Here is a 14,027-nt window from a genome sequence, read left to right as displayed (position 1 = left end):
TACAATGTTGGTAAGCAATCTACGAAACAAGTGATAAGAATTTTGCTTATCCCTGAAGTGTGAAATTTTAGAAGATGGTGCCAAAGGAATGCTGATGTATATTTCTCAGTTTGTTCGTGCCATTTTTAAAGTTTGCTCATTCTTCAAGATACTTATCTTCAGTATAAATCTCATCAGAGACGTAAAATGGAAGATAAGACTAGCCAAATAATTATATACAAAGAGCAGTTTTTAAAAACTGAGAAGGAAGGCTTTTAAGACGAAAGTTCATGACATAAATTGGATGGATACCAGGTAGAAAACAAGTGGCATTACTTTTACTTATGAAATAAAATTGAAACAAAGTTTTGAGTAAAGGAGAGGGGATTGGAATCTCATTTTGCATATTCATTTGGATCTAAGGACAATAAATTCAAAACTTTCCTGAAAAATGTATTCAATATTCCATAAAGTATAATATCCATGATATGGTGTATGCAACCTCTATCAGAGAGCTATTGTCACAAATTTTCTTCATGATAACCTCAAACTGTTATTGGAAAGCAACAACAGCATTTGCTTAACACTCATGTAACGCTCAAGTATTTCCCTGCGAATAAGTGTTGCATCTTGGCTCTGTGTTCTTCATTCTGGAGCCAGGATGGAGAAACATTGGTTCTTGAGGATGCTGCCATGGTTAAGGTTGTGTCAGTTTGGCTAGGCCATGGTTATCAGTGGCTTGGCGGTTACATACCCCATGTTGAGGTCTGATATAATGTAATCAACTCCATGATGAGATCTGCTAATCATTTCAAAGGGAGTTTACACAGGGGTGTCTCCTGTAGCCAATATATATGCGCATGTTAGCAAAGTTCTCTGGCTATTTACTTAATCTGTACCCTGCATATGGCTCATCATCTGACCTCGTTTCTTTGGACATACGTTAGCAATTTGTTATATTACCTGGCTACCTTGAAGTTTTCAGCCTCCATTCTCAGCTTGCCAATCTTGGGGTCATCTGTCCCTGCAGCTACATGTGTCAAGAGAAACCTCAAGGCTGATTGAGGGCTTGCCAAGTCTACATACATATGTAAGGTTCACTGTTTTTGCATTTCTAGAGAACCAAGCCTAAGACAGGTGTGTTCTCCTGGTGATGGTAAATGTACAAGAGAATGAACCGGTAAAAGTGTCTCTTTGCAATGGTGGCTAAAATACCATTGGTCAAAGTATGTCATAAAACTAAACCCAAAGCCAAGGGACAGGTTGGTATTCCCCCCCACTCCCACCCTAATCATGAAGCCATGGCATCATGTGCTTGTACAGCACGTCTAATGCGGATTGAAAAAATGAAACATATTAGTCAACTGACTGAAAATCCATGTTGCATAGTGTTTCTAGTGATATAGAAGCTATGTTCTAGCTCAGTCAGTGCAAATTGAATCCATGCATGATGCTTTCCCAAAAAGACAATGCAATACTCCGTGTTTGTTGTGACATTGTTGCTGTTAGCTGGCATCAAGTAGGCCCTTAGATCTGGTGACCCCCATGTACAATGGGATCCAAATGTTGTGACCTGTGGGTTGTAATTGTTTGATCTCCATAAATAGATCACCAAGCCTTTCTCCCTTGCCACCTTCGTGTTGACACTCCTGTGAAGCCTGTTCAATACCACACCTGCGTACAAACCATTGAGAGTGTCATCTCCTCATCCGTCACTGTTTCTGATAAACTTCCTGTGTAATACTCGTCCCTGGATGACTCCTGTGGGCTTCAGGTTGGGGGTTGGGTTTGCTCTTGGGAGCAAACTGCCAACATCCTGGGGCTCAGGTTTATCTAGAAGTGAGGGTGGACAGTGCCATATGAAAGCCCCAGTTTTCCTTACAATGCACATCAAGGGGAAGATGTTCTCACAGTTGGTGTGCATTCAGGGGGGGAAAATGACACACACCAAGCATTTCAAGCAGAAAGAGATGATCCAAATAATCACACCCCTGCTGGGCAGGGCTGCGGAAATCAATTGGGAAGTGTGTTCTCTTGAAATCTGGAAGAGTGAGAATGCCTAGGAAGCTGCAAGCCAGATTTCAGCTGCCTGAAGCCAAGGAGCAAGTGGTTCTCAGGAGAGCGTCAAAGACTTGGGGCAGCCCTAATCATGATTGCAGCCACCTGGCTTTGGTGAGACCCTTCCTTGCCCTACCCTCAACAAAGGCACAGACAATTATCTCAGCTCTCGGAGAGGTCCTTCCTGCTGCTTTCACTGGAAAGTCCTGACTCTGGACCACACGTTGAAAGAAACTGCAGGCATTTCTCTGGCAGTGCAGAAGAGGCAGCGGTGATGCTGGATTGACACACAGCAGAAAACCCATCCCCTGGTCGTCCCCTATTCAAACTTCGAACAACAGTAATGACCTCCCTAAGCTTCTGTCTAGCAGGACACATGGAAAAATATGCTTGCCCAGTCCACACAGCAGAGATGCAGACAGTCCCTGAATCACTCTTTCTTGACCAAGACAGAGGCTGATTTTAAAAACAACAACAAAGAAAATATTAGTCATTACAAAAAATCTAAAATGTGGTAAGCGGTTGTAACTCATATTTTGTCAGTGGAGGTGAGGGGTGGTGAACACTGATTGGTTGGTGGAAGAATGCTTGCCTTCCATGATGGAGACCTAGGTTCAATTCCTGATCAATGTACTGCTTATGCTGCCACATCGCGGTGCATTAATCTGTCACTGGATGCTTGCACACGTGTTGCTGTGATGCTTAACAGGTTTCAGCAGATCTTCCAGATTAAGAAGGTTACAAATAAAGTCCTGGAGATCTCCTGAAAATCAGCCTGTGAAAACCCTATTGGTCACAATGGTCCAATAAAAGTTGATCTTGGGGATGGCACAGGACTGGGAAACATTTTGGGCCATTGTGCATGGGGTCACCATGAGTTGGGGGCAGATTGCATTCAGCCAGCAATAACAACTGAGCCAGTTTTAGAGTCATTATCTAAACTCAGTAATCATATCCATAGCTACAGAATATTTTACCTGAACATTATGTATTTTTTAAAAATCTGCTGGTTTTATATTATCCCAATTGAACCAGACTGTCACATAGAATTTTATTTAAAGAAAACAAACACCAAAACTCTTCATTTTGATAACAGATGAAAACTCTTTGTTTCCTTCTTCAGTAATGGGAAAACTCTTCTGATATTTTCATCCTACATGGCTTCTGCCTCTGTTCTCACTCTATTTGATTCTAAGGAATGTCATTTGCTCTGGTCATAAATCTTAATCATAAATCAGGAGCCATAAGCAGTTATCCTCATCTGGTCTTGTTCTATATTAGAAGAATATATAGAACATATCTGTACTATTAAATGAAATAACTATATATATTGTCCCAAGATAATCCATCAATTCCTTTAAAGTAAAAATAAGTATGAATTCCTTTTGCATCCTGGAATTTAACCACTCACTCACTCATACCTTCACTGATTCACTCATTAAGTGCACATCAGATACTTACTTTATCCAGGTGAGGTTTTATGTGAACCCTATCCTCAATGCATTCTGAGTTCTCATTATTTCATTCTTTCAGAAACATCTTATTGATTGGCTGTCATTTCATTTTTATTAATAAGAGATTTGTGCTAACAAGTGCCAGAGCCTGAGAAGCACAGGTTTTGCAAAATATAAATCGGTTCCTGTTTTAAAAAGAGAATCTCCTAACAATTGTAGCTATTGTTGTTGTTTGCCATTGAGTGGGCCCTTTACTGAAGTGACTCCATGCATGATGAAATACAATGTTGTCCACTCCTACAGTGTCCTCCTGATCAGTGTGGATTGGACCCAGATTGAGGGATATGTGGAAGTAGATCTCCAGGCATCTTTCTAGTTTGTCTTAATTTGGAAGGTCCACAAAAACTTGGTCAGCATGATTGTAACATGCAAGCCTCCAATGACAGACAGGTGGTGGCTGTGCATGAGATTCATTGATTGGGAAACAAACCTTAATCTCTTGCACAGAAAGCAAGTATTCTAGCACTGAAGCATCAGTGCTCTGTTCTCTAACAATGAAGCTATAGAAGCACAGAGCCAGGGACTCTTAAGAGACTTGTTAATGGACTACTAGCAGCTGTCCAGAGAAAAAACAGAATATTAGAGCCAGAAGGTCCCTGGTACTTTAGATCAGGAAACCAAGGCCCAGGGGGGAACAGAGTAACCCAATATCATACATGAAATTAAAGGCAGAGGAAATCTTCAGCTACAGGGAGGCCATATGACTGAAGGCCCCACTGCACTTACAGCACACAGAATCAGAGGCTAGAGTTAAAAATCATCATCAGAAGCAATTTCCCAATTATTATTCATTTGCTTAACTATCCTTGTCTACAAATCTATTTGAAACACATTAGTGATGCCATTTTGCAAACAATAGCAATAAATAAAGCATAACAATGCTGTCTATAGGAATACAAATCCACTATGAAAATTTTAAAAGCAAAGTTCAGGCTAAATGCTGCTAAGAGCTTCACTGCATAAATTGCTGGAAATTAATATCCAGATCAAAATTAAATTCACTGGCTTCACATTGTCTCTAACTCATATAGCAATCTTATGATTTTTACTATTGAGAGCCTTAGCAAGCTAGACAATGGTATTTGAATTAGGTAGGTCTCATTTCAAATACAGTGTCGATGACATACCAACTTGAAAACTTGGGCAAGTTAACCGATTTAAGCCTCAGTTCCCTATCTGTAATATGGGTTTTCGAAAGGATATAAAGCACTTTTATTCACATTGCCATGTAATAAGTACTCATTAAATGTTAATCAGAATCCCTGGGTGATTCAAGTAGTTAAAACACTTGGCTTCTAATCAAAAGGCCAGAGGTACGAGCTCACCCAGAGGCATCTCAGAAGTGCCTGTCAATCTATTTCCCCCCAAAATTAGCCAATGAAAATGCTATAGAAACACATGGGGTTGCTATGAGTCACATCAACTTAATAGTAGTTGATTATTGGCTAAATGTTACTTACAATCACAAAATATATAAATTGGAGTAAGTAAATGATCACTGCTGGCAACTGGCAAGGACGGTCTTTAGAGGCATGTGATCCATTTCAATTACTGTGGGCATTATTCCAAGTAGTGATAACAATAGTGTTGACATAGAAGTTTAGATTTCTCTTTGAATCCTGGCAACCTACACCCAAAATCTTGTATAGGAGCTTCATTCATAAAAGTTAAGTTCATTACCAATAGTGTTTTCTTTTTAAAATTCAGAAATAGGAGTCTCAAGAAGGTTCCCATGTAGAATCAACCACCTGGTACACCCATTGATAGGAAAACTAAGAGGTCAGGAGGCCAATATTGGGAGGATGGGTGCTAGACATAGAATCCTGGTGTGTTAGTTTGGGTGCTTTAGAGAAACAAATCTACAGAAACTCATGTATAAGAGAGAGTTTTATATAATGGTTAAGTGCACATCAAGAAAACATCCCAACCCAGTACTGCCCAAGTCCACAAGTCCAACATTAGCCCATATGTCCAAGACCAATCCACAAAGTCCTCCTCCAGTTCACAAAACACACACTATGACACTGACTGCAGGAGGAAAGCCGAATTAGTGAACATGTGAGCATCTCAGTGCTGGAAGGGGTCTCCACACAGCTGCTCAAGCACCACCCAGGGCTGCATTAGGTTAGGTTCATGTGGCTTCTCTTTGGGGATTTCTTGCAGGAAGTGAGCCTTGCCAGATGAAGCAGGGAACTGACTAAGACAGCTGCACCCTATTCCGACCATCACAAAGCAAGAGACCCAAGACCTCAAAAGGTGAAGCTCACTGAGCCATTTATCCCTCCACCCTTCAATTAACCCCACATGTGTTTATCAGCCAGATTGTCAAAATAAACTTTAACTATAACACCTGGTGTCCTTGGGTTTGTGGTTAAAACCTCCCCTTATGATTTTTGCCCACAGAGCTCTAAGTTCACCCACCTGCCTGTGAGCTTTTCACATCCCTTGTGAGGACAAGTGGGACAGTATCTGCTACCCCTTCCTATACTTGAGATCTGAGACCTAACAGTGTGCTTTAATTTTCCCAGAGTGATGTCGAAGGGTGGTCATTTTCCCAGGCCTATGGAGATCCTCCATGAGAGCTCACTCTAGTGATGCCCTTTCTGCTCCCCTCTCCACTCGTACATCCATGGTCTTTACACCTCCCTTCCTTGCCCAGGAACAATGGGACCACATCTGTTACACTTTTTTCCCTTCTCCAGCTCCAAGCATGGCATGCCAGTATAGATCATGAAAGATAATTAGACACAAATTTCCTAAAATCAGGTGAATACAACAGGGCCCCTTGTAGAACCGGCATATTATGTAAGGGCAGTGTTTGGTGGTATGATGTGAATGAGCCTGGAGTGAGCCAGTAGGACAGCTGGGAGAACTCAGACCCAGTGAGCCCCAAACTCACTCAGCCAATCTAGTCCACCTTTCCTGGGAGACAACGTGGCACAGCCCCTATAAAACAAACAAACAAAATAACCTTAAAAACAGTCATCTGAGGCTGGGTTCCTTTTCATAACTTTGAATCTAAGCCACCATATGCCTGATTCATTAAGAAAGCTTTAACATCATAAATCAGGAAAATTCACCAGGAGCTAAAAGTCAAAAGCTTTGGCCAAAAACAGATTTTACCAGGTTAGGCTTGACAAACAATCTTTGAAAGACTATTCAAAGACCATATAATAGTAAGCCAGCAAAACAAGCCTTGCACATATGTCACTGGCCTGTTAAGTAAGACATTGCTATACTCCATCCCCTTAGGATACTTAGGTAGGTGACAGGAATAGATGCTATCTGCCTATCCCCACTTGGTCACCTCCAACATCCCCACCACTTCTAATCTGATTCACCAGAAGTATATTCTCTCAAGATAGTTAACTCAATTACAAGAATAAAGCCCCCCTCGCCATACTATACACCAAATCATCTCCCTTACCTGAATTTTACCTACTCTTGACACCCTGTAAGACCAGAAGGAGTAAAGCATCATACCACCAAACACTGCCCCTACATAATATGCAGGGTCGACAAGGGGCCCTGGTGTATTCATTATACTCCTCCATTACTCCAACCATGCTAACCTCTGGGACCTGTTCCCTTCACATCAGCAACACACAACCTCCTTTTACACACCAAGTAAAATTGCAACTTTCTAGGGAGAGAAAGAGCCCCCAGGGAGACAGAGACACAACTCAAACTCGTAGCAAAGCTAGCTCCAGATAGTTGTTAGACCTATTCACATTAGCTGCTGAGAAAGAAAATGCTGGGCTCCTTTCCCCACCACAGGAATTGGGAGTCATCATGTCAGGGTTACTCAGCTACCTTCCCACCCCTTGCAAAGAAGTCAGTGAATATGGGGTACCACTGACCCACTCAGACCACCTTCTGATCAGAATCCCTCCTGCCAGGGACACCGACAATAATAGCCTATATCTACCGTGGACTGTACTTAAATAGAGGAGAACTAGAAGTTGTGCAGCAACCTACTATGAAGGGGCCTTGTGTTAAAAGCACAAACAATTAAAGGTCTGAATTCTCCCTTCCACAATTTACAGGATCAATAAGGGACCCTGGTAGATTTAACATACCCATCACATACCTCAACCACCAAAACATCTAGAACCTGCTTTCTACACCTCAACAATACGTATTCTTCACCAACTTACCAACTAAATATATACACCCATAAACCTCTACACCTGGGTCCCTGTGAATGCTGGTCTATCTGTGCTTGAGTGCTCTGCCCAGTTCCACCCTCGCTGTTCACAGCAGCTGCTGCTGCTAGTGATCGAAACCTGAGACCAGTCTGTATGTATAGTCCATTGAGTAGTTCCTTCCCCTGCTAAGGTCTGTGAGCGCAGGCCTTTGCTGCATGTGATCAGCCTGCCTATCAAAACCCTTGCTGCACACAATTGCCCCACCCACATGGCCTGAGAGAGCCACCTTCATAGCCCTCCAAATAGATAGCTCCGTCAGGCTAGGAAAAGAGTTAACCCCAGTATGATAGAGAAGCACTTTGAGCCTGCAGTTCAGCTGGCTCCAGGTAGCCCTTAGAATCATTCCTACTAGCCTCTGAGAAAGAAAAATTATGGCTCCTGGACTCCCAGGAAAATGGCACTGAACTCCACCCAAATGCCATGCAAATAACAACCCACACAGCAGCCACTACAAGAAAGCAAGAGAAACAAAACGCAATGTGTGAAGAGGATCTGAACCTAACAACATACTTAGAAGAAATATACTGTGAACTACCACAGAAATAAATCTTCAGTATGCTGCAGAGAATCATACAGGATATGAGGGTATTAATACAAACAAAAATGAAAAAAAATAGAGAGGATAGAGTCCACTTACTAAGTGGGCCAACACAGTAGAAGCAAAACAAACAGTAAAATACCTTATCAACTGCCTGAAAGAGGTAGAGAATTATATCAGCTATGTCAAAGAGAGACAAGCAGAATTCAACAAATGTAAAGACAATCAAACAAGATCTCAAAGAACCTGAAGAAAACCTGAGAACAATGGGTGAGGCTATGAAGAGAAATAATATTTGAATAATAGGGATCCCAGAGTGAGACACAATTAAAAAAAAAAACTGTCAAGATAACAAGGGAATTCCTGGCAGAAAACATCCGCAATTTAATGAAGGAGACAGATCATCATCCAGGCAGCAGAGAGAACATCAATTAGACTGAACCCCAAGAAGAACACACCAAGACATATAGTAGTCAAATTATCCAACTTTGAGGAAAAGGAAAAAAATCATAAGAGCTGCTAGAGAAAAAAAAATGCAGTCACCTATAAGGGTAATCAGATAAGCATATGCTCAGACTTTTCAGCAGAAACCATGAAGAAGAGGAGAGATTGATGTAGCATCTTCCAAAAGTTGAAGTACAATAAAGGTAACCTGAGAATCCTCTATCCCACCAAACTTTCCATCAAAATAGATGGAGAGGTAAGGATTTCCCAGATCAGGAAAAATTTAGAGAATACATGAAAGACAAACAAAAAAAACCCTGCAGCACTACAAAAATTACGTTCCAACTCACTTTGGTCAGAAGACTAACATTCCCAGAGCACAAACATGAGACCAAAACATAGTGTGACACTATCCAGAAGTCAGAAGGAACGAAAGTAATGATCAAGGCGTCTTTGATCCAATGGTGAAAAGAAGGCAAGAATTAATCCCTTCACACATACATAACACATTACTAAGGAGGGAGGAAGGAAAATGTCTATCAGAAAAAGGTACAAGATGGGGGCAAATAATCCACAGATGGATGTAATAACTCTGAAAATTAATGGTCTGGGGTCCTCCATCAAAAGAAAAAGGCTATCAGACTAGATTAGGAAACAAAACCCAGCAAACTGTTGTCTGTAGAGACATATCTCAAGGTCACAGACAAAAATAGGTTGAGGATCAAAGGTTGACAGAAGGTATATCAAGCTAGTGCCAATCTAAAATAAAGCAGTAGTTGTAATTCTAATCTCTGTCAAAACCTATTTCAAGGTGCAGGATATACCAAGAGATAAATATGAACATTTTATAATGCTTAAGTGATCAGTACACCAAGAGCCAGTGTGCATAAAAAACATATATGCGCCCAATGAAAGGCCTGTGAGATATGTCAATCAAATCCTGTAAAAGATGAAAAAAGAAATCGCGAGATCAACAATCACAGTGGGAGACTTCAATACATCATGTTCTAAGAAAGATAGATCAATGGGAAAGAAGCTCAACAAGTAGGCTACAGAACTTAACTCTACAATTAGACAACTCAATCTGAAAGACATATTCAGAGCTTTCCACCCAGCTACAAAAAAATTCACATTCTTTTCTACTTTACATGGCATGTATTTGAAAATAGACCACATACTGGGACACAAGTAAAGTTTTAGCAAATTCAAACCTATAGTGCTCACTCAGACTTTCTTCTCTGACCACTATGCCATAAAGCTGGAAATCAACAAAAGTAAAATTTTTTTTAAAAAGGTCAAATACTTGGAGGATGAATAACTTACTTCTTCAAAAGGAGTGGGTATTGGCTCAAATTAGAGATGAAATTGGGAAGTTTCTAGAAACCAATGAGAATGAGAATACAACATACCAAAACCTATGGGATACAGCAATGGTAGTTATCAATGGATGCCTGATAGCGATAAATGCACAGAAGGAAGAGAATACTTATGGTGCATACCCTATCACAAAACCTTCAGCATTTGGAGCAGGGTGAACAGAATAATCCTCTAGTAGCAAAAGAAAAGAAATAAAAAATTCAGGGCAAAGATAAGTGAGTGAGAAAACACCACCACCACCACCACCCCCAAAATGGAGAAAATCACCACAGCGAAAAGCTGGTACTTTGAAAAGATTAACACAATCGACAAACCATTGGCAAACCTAACAAAGATAGCAAGGACAGATGTCAATATCCAGGTTGAGGGATGAAACAGTGGAAATTATAACAGACCCTAATGAAATTAAAAGACTAAGTACGCAGTCATATGAAGGACTGTACTCCAAGAAATGCAACAACTTGGAAGTCTTGGACAAATGTCTAGAAATACAAACCCTTTCCAGATTATCTCATATGGATGTCAAGAACTTGAATAGGCCCATAGCAAAAGAAGAAATAGATAAGGTTATCAAAGAACTACCAGCTAAGAAAAGCCCTGGCCCAGATAGCCTCACATGAGAATGCTACCAACCAGTCAGGGAAGAGCTGACACCAACTCTACACAAGCTCTTCCAGAACATAGAAAAAGTTGATAAACTCCCAAAACATTCTATGTAGCAAATATAACACAAATACCAAAACTGGGCAAGGATCTGAGAAGAATAGAGAACTACAGGCCGATGTGTCCAATGAACACACAGGCAAAAATTCTTAACAACATCTTGTCCGATAGAATACAAAAGTATATAAAAAGAATAATTAATCATGACCAAGCAAGATTCATACCAGGGATGCAGGGATGGTTCAACATTTGAAAATCCATCAACATTATCCACCATATTGAGAAAATAAAACAGAAAGGAACTACATGATAAAATCAATAGATGCAGAAAAAGCATTTGACAACATTCAAAACTTGTTCCTAATTAAGACACTCAGGAAGATAAGACTTGAAGGAAATTACATCAATATAATTAAAGCTATATACGAAAATCCAACAGCCACTCTTTAATCAATGGAGAAAAGATGAAAAAATTCCCACTGAAAAAGGGAACCAGACAATGATGCCCCTTGTCCCCACCTTATTCAACATTGTCCTGGAGTTTCTAGCTAATAATATAAGGCAATGGAAGGGTATCAAGGGTATACATCTTTGGCAAGAAGTGAAATTATAGTTATTTGCAGATAATATGATTTTATATCTTGAGAACCCAAAAGCTCCACAATAGGAGTGCTGGAAGAGCACTGGAATATGGTAGAGTGGGAGGATATAGGATCAACAAGCGGAAGTCAATTGGATTGTTACATATAACTAATGGGGTTACAGAAAAAGAGATCAAGAAGGTAGTATCCTTCATAATAGCCAAGCATAAATTGATATGTCTAGGGATATACCTAACCAAAAATCCCCAAAAGATAGGTATGAGGAAAACTACAGGAAATCATTACAAATAAACAAAAGGGACCTTCAAAATTGGAAAAATGTTATATGTTTGTGGATTAGTAGACTCAATATTGTAAAGATGTCAATCCTACCTAAGGCACTATATAGGTTCAATGCAATCCCGATACAAATACCAGCATCATTTTTCAAAGAAATAGAAAAACTGATCGCCTATTTCATATGGAAAGGGAAGAAGCCCAGAATTGGCAAAGAACTTTTCAAGAAGAATAAAGTTGGCGGGCTTGCATTGCCTGACTTTAAAACTTATTATACAGCCACAGTTGTTAAAAAACAAACAAACAAACAAAAAACTGGTACTGGTAAAAAATGGTAATGATAGATACTCAAACCAATGGATAAGAACAGAAAATCCAGAAATAAAAAACTGCAGAAGACACACAACTGATCTTTTATAAGAGCCCCCAAAAATATCAAATGGGAAATAGGTGCCCTTTTAAACAAGTGGTGCTGGAAAAATTGGATATCAATCTGCAGAAGAATTAAGGAAGACCCTTGCCTTACCCCATACAGAAGGACAAATTCAAAGTGGATCACAAAGCTCGAGGTCAAACCCAAAACTATCTGGATCATCAATGAAAAAAATTGGGACAAAGCTAAGAACCTTAGCATAGGGAATACATGGGCTATCAGTAATGAAGGATACACACCCAGAGGAAGGTAAAATAGATGTGTGTGACATCCTAAAGATACGACACTGTGTACATGAAAAATACTTCAAGAGAATAATAAGAGAGCCCAAGACTAGGAAGAGATATTTAGTAATGACATATCAGATGAAAGGCTTATTACTAATATCTACAGATCCTTACAACAAGATAAACAAGATAAAAATGAATAGCCCGCTGAGAAGGCGGGCAAAAGACTTGAACAGAAGGTTCATAAAGGAGGAAATCTGAATGTCCAATAAACATATGAGAAAATGTTCTTGACCATTAGCCATCTGGAAAATGCAAATAAAAGCAACTATGAGATCCATCTTACACCCACAAGGATAGCCCAATTAAAATAACAAACAAACAAACAGAAACTAACAAATGTTGAAGGGGGTATTCTGAGATAGGAACACTCATGCACTGCTGGTGGTCTTGTAGACATGGACAGCCACTGTGGGAGGCGATTGGGTGATAGTTAAAACAGATGGAAATAGAGTTATCTTAGGACCCATCAATTCCAATACTGGACATAAACCCAGAAGGAATTTAAAAAACAGGCCATGGCCAGACATTTGTGCTCCAATGTTCATCACAACATACTTCACAGTTTCAAAGAAACGGAACCAGCCGAAATTTCCATCAAGAGATAAGTGGATTAAACAACTCTGGGATATGCACACAATAGAATACTACGCATCCCTAAGAAACAGTGATGAGAGGAGCTGCCAGCAAGGGGTCAACGAGGAAGCTAAGTAAAGCATAGCCAGAGAGCAGTAGACTCGTGATTACAGATGTCCTGCCAAAATGATTTCTTCCAGCCCAGGCTTGTTGTAGCCTATGGCCTCAAGACTATTCAAGGGACTTAGAGAGCCATTCTCAAAACCAACCCACCAAACACCACCCAGTTTGCTGCAGTTTGTTTTAAAGGGCGTATTTTGCTTAGAGAAGGAAACACTCCCATGGATCTCAAAGAACCGGGTAAGAAATTTCATCCGATTAAAGTTGAGAAGTGGTCAGAAAGAACAGCAGAAGAAAAGAAACAAGACCTTGTGAAGAAGCCAGAAAGACCAGCTCCAATTTTTCCAGAACATGTCATGACACAAATGGAAAAATCTACAGATACCCAGCAGGACAATGTACGTGAACCGCTATTTAGCAACAAAACCACACAGTTTCCATCAGTTCCTGCTGAACTCCTGAAGTCTGTGGATGTATCTGAAGTAGTTTGTGGTGCACCTACAAAACCACCCACCCCTAAGGCTACCACCCCACCTGAATCACCATCACCAAGCAACTGTCCCTCAAGAGTTTGCCCATGTCCCAGCTGACCCAGCTCAGCTTGCTGCCCAGATGTTAGATGTCATTCCATCTGTTCATTTTGAGCAATCTGACGTTTTAATGGTGGATGTGGCAACAAGTATACCGATTTTTTTTCTGAAGAGGTGCTGAGAATACAGGCTTCCAAAGACACTGTGGTGCCTGACCTGTTGCTTATTCTGGAGCGGTGGCAGAAATGCAGGCTCTGAGCCAAACATCTGTCCATGTAGATAAAAGTCCCAACTCCAAAGACATTTAAGCCAAATCATCAACCAAGGCTTCCTCACCCCCTTTGCAGGATGAACAAGAACCTCCTGCTTATGGTCAAGTTCCTGAAGTCCCTTATCAGGCTGATGTTGAGGTTACATCAACC

At 40.4% G+C, this 14,027-nt stretch overlaps 1 pseudogene; it reads left to right on the top strand.

Annotated features, from left to right (window-relative positions):
- Positions 1-13,128: 13,128 nt before the first annotated feature.
- On the top strand, positions 13,129-14,018 carry LOC101647458 (annotated as a pseudogene).
- Positions 14,019-14,027: the final 9 nt, after the last annotated feature.

Source organism: Echinops telfairi, unplaced genomic scaffold, assembly GCF_000313985.2.
Source record: "Echinops telfairi isolate 266 unplaced genomic scaffold, ASM31398v2 ScPeMD7_655;HRSCAF=1070, whole genome shotgun sequence".
Lineage (NCBI taxonomy): Eukaryota > Metazoa > Chordata > Mammalia > Afrosoricida > Tenrecidae > Echinops > Echinops telfairi.
This window is presented reverse-complemented; position numbering and strand designations above follow the sequence as displayed.